The sequence below is a fragment of the Haplochromis burtoni genome, unplaced genomic scaffold, assembly GCF_018398535.1.
Source record: "Haplochromis burtoni strain Fernald_Lab_line unplaced genomic scaffold, NCSU_Asbu1 Contig_88, whole genome shotgun sequence".
Classification (NCBI taxonomy): Eukaryota; Metazoa; Chordata; class Actinopteri; order Cichliformes; family Cichlidae; genus Haplochromis; species Haplochromis burtoni.
In genome coordinates, this window is record NW_024582449.1 from 868,710 (window position 1) to 877,084 (window position 8,375).

At 37.8% G+C, this 8,375-nt stretch overlaps 1 pseudogene; it reads right to left on the bottom strand.

Moving 5' to 3' along the window:
* Positions 1 to 515: 515 nt before the first annotated feature.
* LOC121814818 lies at positions 516 to 4,988 on the bottom strand (annotated as a pseudogene).
* Positions 4,989 to 8,375: the final 3,387 nt, after the last annotated feature.

Below are 8,375 nucleotides of genomic sequence, written 5' to 3' on the forward strand. Positions count from 1 at the left end.
CAGATGGAAAATGGTATGTCGACTGCGTTATTAACAGGCTGAAATAAATTTCACCAGTTCTACAGCATCACATGCAACAGTAGCTATTTAAGCTGACAATTAACAAAATGTTTTATATAAAGAAGGGACCAAATCAATTTGTTTTATGCTCTGTATGATCTATTTTTTTTCCTCCATAAATTCTGACTTGACTTTTCCTCAATGCACACAGATGGAAATATACGAGGTACAAATCTTCCTTCTTGAGTACCATTTTATGTGGAGGAAATGGCACGTGCAATGTATTTTTGAGTTTTGTGGTGCAGTTTTACATTTGGACCCAGCTAGAACGAGCACGCTACACTGATGCCTCACGAGTGAATGACTGAGTTTTACGTGCTGAAGCGTGGCCATCGGGTTAAGACAGAAAGAGAGGCATAACAGGGAATTGACTGTAAAAACCGATGAGCCACACATCCACGTCTAATGCACTCTCTCAAAAAAATAGCACACAAACGACCACATTAAAAACAATGTTTTTTTATGCTTTTTGTCTTGCTTTATTGGTTTCTTAAATGAACAGAAGAAAAGCTGTGACAGTACACTATTGGGTTCTTTTGTTCACAAGAGAAAGGTAATCTTTATTCTCTGGATTCATAACGTCTAAGAATATAGATTTCAATGTTTTATTCCCAGAACAATTGAAGTGAATAAGGCACATTTCTTTATATATGTTAGATCCATGTTAAATTATACACATTTAGGCACAGAATAATTCCTGTTTCCTTCAAGAGCGCCAGCTTTCAATTCGACTGTTATTTATTTTGTCTCCGTCTCATCCGCTCTTTTGCTAATCAAAAATCTCTCTCTCTTTTTTTAATAGTGATTGCTCTCTGTTTGACTCCCATTTTTGGTGAAAGTGTTTCATTTCTCTAACGCAGAAGTAAAACCAGCTCCATTAAAAAAATGAGAGTTTCACTCAGTACTCTAGGGGCTGTGAGAATAGTCACAACACTGCGAGACCCAGCAAGGAATAGAAACCCCAGTCAGGAACAAAGGAAATGGAAATCAATGGCAGGATATGCAGATTTTTTTGACAACTCGACACACAAATAATCTTTTGGGAGTTTGCTCTCTCTTTCTTTTGCAAGGTTAAAATACCAACTAAGCAGGGAAAGAATATAAAATGCAGTATGTTGAAGAAAGGGCAAAGCATTACATCTACTTTTGTGTGAAGGTGTTCCAAAACAATCAATAAGGAATGCATTGCATTACAAGCAAGGTTGATTCGCCTAAGGCATGGTCATATCTTAAAGTGCACACTACCAACCTTAAGAATTAATTTAAAGCTAAGCACTGTATTATTTATTAGCTGCAGTTTATATTTTATGCACAGTTGTATTTGTCAGCTTGACGACACTTAAGAAGCTTGAGGAAAGTCTCCATCTTATGAGCATCCTTTTTAAAGCAGCTGAGTAAGGTATAGTCTCTCATAACAGATTCCAGCATATCTGGCAGAGTATCATACTGAAATAGGCCTTGTTCATTGTAGGTTGTAGTAAATGTCCCCTCATCCAACATCTGTGTAGCAAGCATATAGAAATAGTCAGAAAAAAGACAAACAAAAGGATATAAAAAAATAATTGTTTTGAAGATTGCGCTCTTCTGGACAGAGATCATAGGTGTCATTCCTTCTTAGCTTGGTTATTCTTACCTTGGGACTTCCAGGCCGTACTCTGCATGATGTTAATGTGGATTACACCAGCAGCTTGGTTATGGCATAACGCAATCTTGCACCCTGCTGTTATGTACTGGATTTTCTCAGGGGAATCTTTGCATAGAGCATAGACCCCAGCATAGATATCTTTATTATCTATATATTTATTAATCCCTATAGAAATTCCTCAGGGATTAAAAAAATAACCTTGTGTGTGAGTGATATGTGATTTGACCCACCTTCTTAATGAGGGCAACCACCCCTTGCTCCAGACTGACCAGTTTCTCAGAAACCCATTTTGTCTTGTTGACCAGCATTTCAGGAGCATGATCGTAGTGATCCAGTGTCGTCTGCAGGTAGACCAAGGGCTCGATCCATGACTGAACAGCATCAGCACAGAGTGGAGCAACCATTTATCCTGCAGGACAGAAATGCTTTACAGTCCGCCTCAAAGAAAGAGAGAAAGTGTATGTGTGGTTGTGTGTGTGTGTGTGTGTGTCTATATATATTTATATATATATATATATATATATATATATATATATATATATATATATATGTGTATATATATATATATATAGTACTTCTTTTAAGAAATGGATCATTAACTACAAAAACATTCAGCACAAAAGTAGCCTAAAATGGCATGTGAGCCTCCTTAAATCTCCCTAAGCAGAAGAGAGTCTAAAGTATGTGCAAATGACCACCATACAAATGGCCATTAAATGGCAGAGCAGGCAATATTCCAACAGAAAGAGCAGAGGAGAAATTACTCATAAAATGGGAGGTTGCAGTATATGCTCTTTCAAAGATCACATTTACTGTTATGTGATGACATAACTTTTAACCAGCAGTTTCAATATTGCTAAAAATGATCCTGTGAAGGAATTGCTGCTATATACTATGGCCTTTGTTAGTTGAAGGGTGATTATTGCAGAGCAGCCAATTCACCCTTCACAGGCCTGCTAAGCAGCTCAGTCTAGTTTCCACCCTACTGACCAAGCTGGTATTTGTCTTGACTGCTAGACAGCAGTCAAAACCTCTTGTAATGCAATTACTGCAAACATCACATAATGTATCAAACTGCAAAAGAAGGGGAGGGTTAACTGAGCTCAAGGATATGCATGTGCAACAACACTAATAATGCATTAACAACACTCCAAATCCTCCACACTCTCACTCACATATGTGCGAGAAGCAGACAGATTGTTGAACCCATTCAAATCCACAAAAACATGCAAGTGCCTCTATAAGCACGTAATATATATGCATCAATACATAAAAGCAAAGGCGTGAACAAGCAAATAAAAGCAGTTTTTACACATTATGATGTTAGCGAAGAAAAAAAAAAAGAAACAACAGTGGTATTCAGCCATAGTGTGCTTACAGATATCTGTTCAATTTCACTTTTGGAGCTGGGGATCGGTAATGTTTTGGTGATACATGCAAAGCCAGCCTGGTTACTCTGAAGTCGCAAAGGGAGTGGGATGAACATCTCTTCCTATAGCCCGTGCAGAAATGGTGGTAAAAAAGAAAGAAAGAAGAAAGAAAGAAAGAAAGAAAGAAAGAAAGAAAGAGAAAGAAAGAAAGAAAGAAAGAGAGAGAAAGAAAGAAAGAAAGAAAGAAAGAAAGAAAGAAAGAAAGAAAGAGAGGCACTTTTTAATTTTCACATTTAAAATGATAGGCATACACACCAGTATTACCTTCTATATTTGCTTATGAATTCGGTTTGTTTTCAGCCAGTATGACAAAATAGTTACGGCCTAATCCGAACCCCTAAGAACTACTGTCTACAGAAGAAGGGGTAACAGATATTCAACCATTTATATAAAAAGATCAATCAGGAAAGCAATGACAAAATCTTTACCACAAGAGAAAACCCCACAGAGACATTTTGTTCTCTAGCAAACTCTTCGCTGTAGATCCTGTGCAGCATATTTTTTAGAAAAGTCTCGTTTCAAAGATCATTTTGACTGTGCAGCCACAAAGTGAAGGATATTTAACAGACTGCCAAACCTGTGCTTTTACTGTTGCAGTGTATCATTATCACAGACATATTACCCCATTGTAGACCTGCTTCTTCAGTTAAATATATCTTTTACTCAGAAGAGAGAGAAGATTGCTCTGAACACTGGCAGTGTGGGAATGGTCATGCAACGAATACTCAGTATCTAAAAGTTTCACAGGTCTGGCATTATCGTCAAACAGCCAACAAAGTTCAAAGCTTCACATTTACCAAATTATTAAAAAATGTAGATTTAAAGGACTAAGATGTTTACTGGTGAGCAATGGCTTTTTACCTCTGTCATGCAAATAAATAGTATCATTCCCACCTTGATGTCTTAGTTTTATTGCACTTATGTTCTGTATAAAAAGTAATACCAAACTTCTTTTCAAATGAAAAAAAAAACATTGCATTGCTATCACTGTGGCCTTTGCCTAGGGCTATGTTTTTATAGCATTGCTTTTCAGAGTGCTTATTTTGCATTCATCTCTCCTCTCTCTCTCTCTTCTCTCTCTCTCTCTTCTTCTCTCTCTCTCTTCTCTCTCTCTCTCTATATATATAAAAATATATATATAAATATATATATATAAGTATGGTATAGCCCCTTTTTTTTTTTTTCAGAAAACAGTCTCTTTCTAGTGACAAAATAATTCTGCACTAAGTCATCTTAGTGTGAGAAGTGATTTAGAGCTATAACTCATTCTAGGCTCCGCCAATATTCTTTTCAAGCATGTGAATACAGAAGCACTGGTGAACAATCAAAACTAGTTTGGATTTTTTTTTGTTTGCTTTGTTTGCTCTTGTTTTTTTTTTTTTACATTAAAAAGTGAAAGAGCAAAGATTTATTTTGGAGTTACTCACAAATAAAGAACACGATTCTTCTGAGACACGGTAGATGAGCTCAGCATGATGGATGACTCTGTCAAGAAGTTTCTCTTGTGAGATGGAGGGGCAGCGAGTAAGGCTGCCCGGCTCTTCTTTACAGTCTAGTGGCATGCTTACAGTAAGAATATAGGGCCAGAGCAGTAGACCCCACACACCTCGCTGGATGACTGAAGACGCATATGGTATGTACAGATGGAACAAACGTCAACAAGTAAAAACAAATATGAGCATTTATATGTCAAATATGTTATTTATATATATTTTATACATTTCTATCAATGCAATTACAAAGAAAAGCAGAAAAGAAAATTACAAAAAATTGGGGCTTTTTTTGATACATTACCAGTCATGCCCATTCTATCTGTCGTCTTCAAGTTTTTCTTGCTATTGTGTTATGCTGACTTCTTTATAAAGCCTGATCAGGCCATGAATAAAGAAAAAGACATTTGAGTCTTGCGTAGGTTGTTGTAAAAAGATACCGGTCATCAGAAACCAAGACATTTCTTTTCTCATGCATAATACCGAGATGGGACACGTTGTATTCCCAAATAGCTTTGTTCTTCATTTGAATGATGGTGGCTTATAGCTCAAGAAAATCTGATGTCCAGAGTCTTTTTATTTGAATATTTTCTAAAATCAGTGAAAAAAGGCTCTAGAACAAACAAATAAATACAGATACATGTCTGTTGATCAATAATCTGGCAATAAAGACTGATTAGATACATCGAACAAAAGTTGAAAGAGAAGGGAGGTTAAAAAAATCTTCCTTTTATTATATACAGTGTATGCATTAACCCATTAAATGAGTGCCAGCATAGGTAGGTGTAGAAAACTCCATTGAATGCTACAGTTTTCTGTTTTCTTCTACTGCCTGAGACATTTGCTGCACTACTTACACCTGCCCCTTAAATTACCTAATTTTAACAGTAATCAGATTGTAGGATTACTGGATATGAGTTGCAAACAATTTCTGTAAATAAGTTAATCTGTGTATTTTGATTGCATGTGATATAAAATGTTTGAACACATGAGAAATAAAATAATTTATTATTATTCAGTAGATCATAATCATATTTTTAATTTAAAAATATATATACAATTAACACTTTAATTAAAGGAGTTTTGGTTTTCCACCACCCAAATCACAGAAATCAAGATGACATTTAAGACACTGTCCTCACATGTTTATTTCCACACAACAGCATGTTTAAGCATAAGCCACAGACAATCAGAGGCTCAGGAAGTAGCATCTGACGGGTGTTAAGTTACTGAATTCAGCGTCACAGACGTGGTTGCTATTCAAGATACCTGGAGCCTCCTTTTATGTATGTGAGCCTGTTTAATATAAACCTCTGTTCTTTTCTTGTCGCCTTTCGTATACACCTCCTCTTTTTCCTTCCCCATGTTTTCCCTCAACATACTTCTCTGCTTCTTAAATGTCCTAGTTGTAACTATTGATAAAAGAAATTTATTACAATCTGTTGGGTACATTGGGTACAAAAGATTTTAATTTATATGATACTGAATGACAGTTACACTCATGGCTTTTTGACATCAGGGTACTTTCACTCAGTTTGACATAATTACCCAAAAGGAATTTGTGGCCATTTTGCAGAATAAACTTTCACAGATTCACCTTCAATCATTGTAATGAAAAAGCTACATATTCACAAGAGACAAGCATTTTTTGTGCACCTGCACTGATGAATAAAACTGAATCTGGTTATTCATATTACCAAAAAAGTAGTGCTAACATTTTTTGCAACAGCAATAAGCAGTCTTAATTTAATTAGAAAGTAATTTTTATTTAATTCCCAATACTAGAATTTTTTTCTTATATACTGCTTTTCTACTCTATCTGAGCGGTTTACACAAATTGCCTCATTCACGTATTCATACAGGCACTTTTTTCTATGCTTTTTCTATCTAACATTCTCATGCATTCATACAGTCAGAGATTGCACAAGGATATTAGGTCTGCTCCAGCATGCAGACTGGAGCAGATGGGGATCAAACCACCAACCTTCCGATTAGTAGGTGACCTGCTGTGCTTCCTGCGCTACAGCCAATTACTGATGAAAATATAAATGCTGGAAATTGTTTGCGTTGTTTACTGATAGTTGTCCTGTTATCAAGCATAAGTGTATTGTAGCAAATGTTAGTGATAACAGGTACACTGGAGAAGCAACAATAAGATATTCCCAAAAATGGTTTTGCAGGTGGTGGCTAACAACTGCTGCTTTCCTTTTATCCTTCCTGAGTGTCCCTTACCGTAGTCTCCAAAAGATCCAAAAGATGGGCACAATCATATGGAAAGTTGGGTATGATCATAAAAGGGCATCAACCCAGGATTATCACCAGCTCTGTTTCTTCAGGCAGGGAGAAACAGGACTGCTAGACCCATACAAAATTATTTTCAGTAGTTAATGCACATGTTTCTGACCAAACTGTTCACCTCAGGCTCCACTCCACTAACTAGCCAATGGCACCCTGAGAATTGTTAGCTTTCAGGATGCAGTGTTGGGGAGTAACGGAATACATGTACCGCCGTTACGTATTTAAAATACAAAATATGAGTAACTGTATTCCGTTACAGTTACAGTTTAAAAAGGTGGTATTTAGAATACAGTTACTTTGTTGAAATAAATGGATTACACGGCGGTATTTCCCTGTTTCATATTGTCGCGGGTCAGGACTGTTTGGGTTTTGTTTGACAGCTACGTTCTGTTGTTCCAGGCGGCAGCGTTACGGTTGCCATGGTTACAGGGTGGCCCCGCTCTTCTGCGACTGTGTGTTTCCTGGGTGAGAGAGCGCCTTTTTGTTGTTGTTGTTGTGCTAAGCTAATAGGCAAAATGCTACAGGCATAGCCCTAAAGAATGTAGCCTCATAGGCAGTGTAGTCCGTGCAGGGAGAATGGACTGCCATACCCGTTATGTGTCTGTGAGCGAGGGAGGGAGAAAAAGGAGAGTGGAAAAGTATGAGTTGTCGAGCAGAAACGGGAGATGGAAGCATGTAAATATAATAATAACCACTTCAGCTAGGATCAATGCCACTGACTGGTCCTCATGTTCTCCAGACCTGAATCCAATTGAAAAAGTCCTTATTGTTATGACGTGGCCATAGAGCACCATAGACTCATTGGTAGGGATGGGAACCGGTTCCCACTGTTTCAATTCCTTGGAATCGTTTGCCATTTTTGCAAACGATTCCCTTATCGATTCCAGTCGCCCCGAATGACGTCACCACGTTGCGGAGCGTCATTTACCTGGCAGGAAACACGGCGCCTAAGCGGCTCAAACGCTCAAAAGTTTGATTATACTTTATGAGAACCGATGACAACAGGGCAACTTGCAAAGTAGATATTTCATTTAAGGGAGGAAACACTACGAATATGCAAAAGCATTTGCTCACAAAACACGCGATGACACGCGTTTTTAATTCCGCTCCGGACTCGTGACTCTCAACCCAGCAGCAGCGCTAACGTTTGCACGTCCTCTCCCGTTAATGCGGCAGGTAAATAATCAACTAACAGTGCATATTATGTTAGCGCAATCTGCCTTATTACAAGACCTGCCATTACTGTACATGTAGGTGACCATGATGAGAGAGACAGACAGAGTCTGGCTGGCGCTCGCTGGCAGTTCTCGCTGCAGTCTACCGGTAGCGTCTCCTTTCAGGCCAGGATAGACGAATGTCACCGAGCAGTGTCTAAGTTTGTGGTCAAAGGCTTGCACCCATTTGCCACAGCAGATGCCCCCGATTTTTGGTAAGTGAATGTGTTTAATTGTA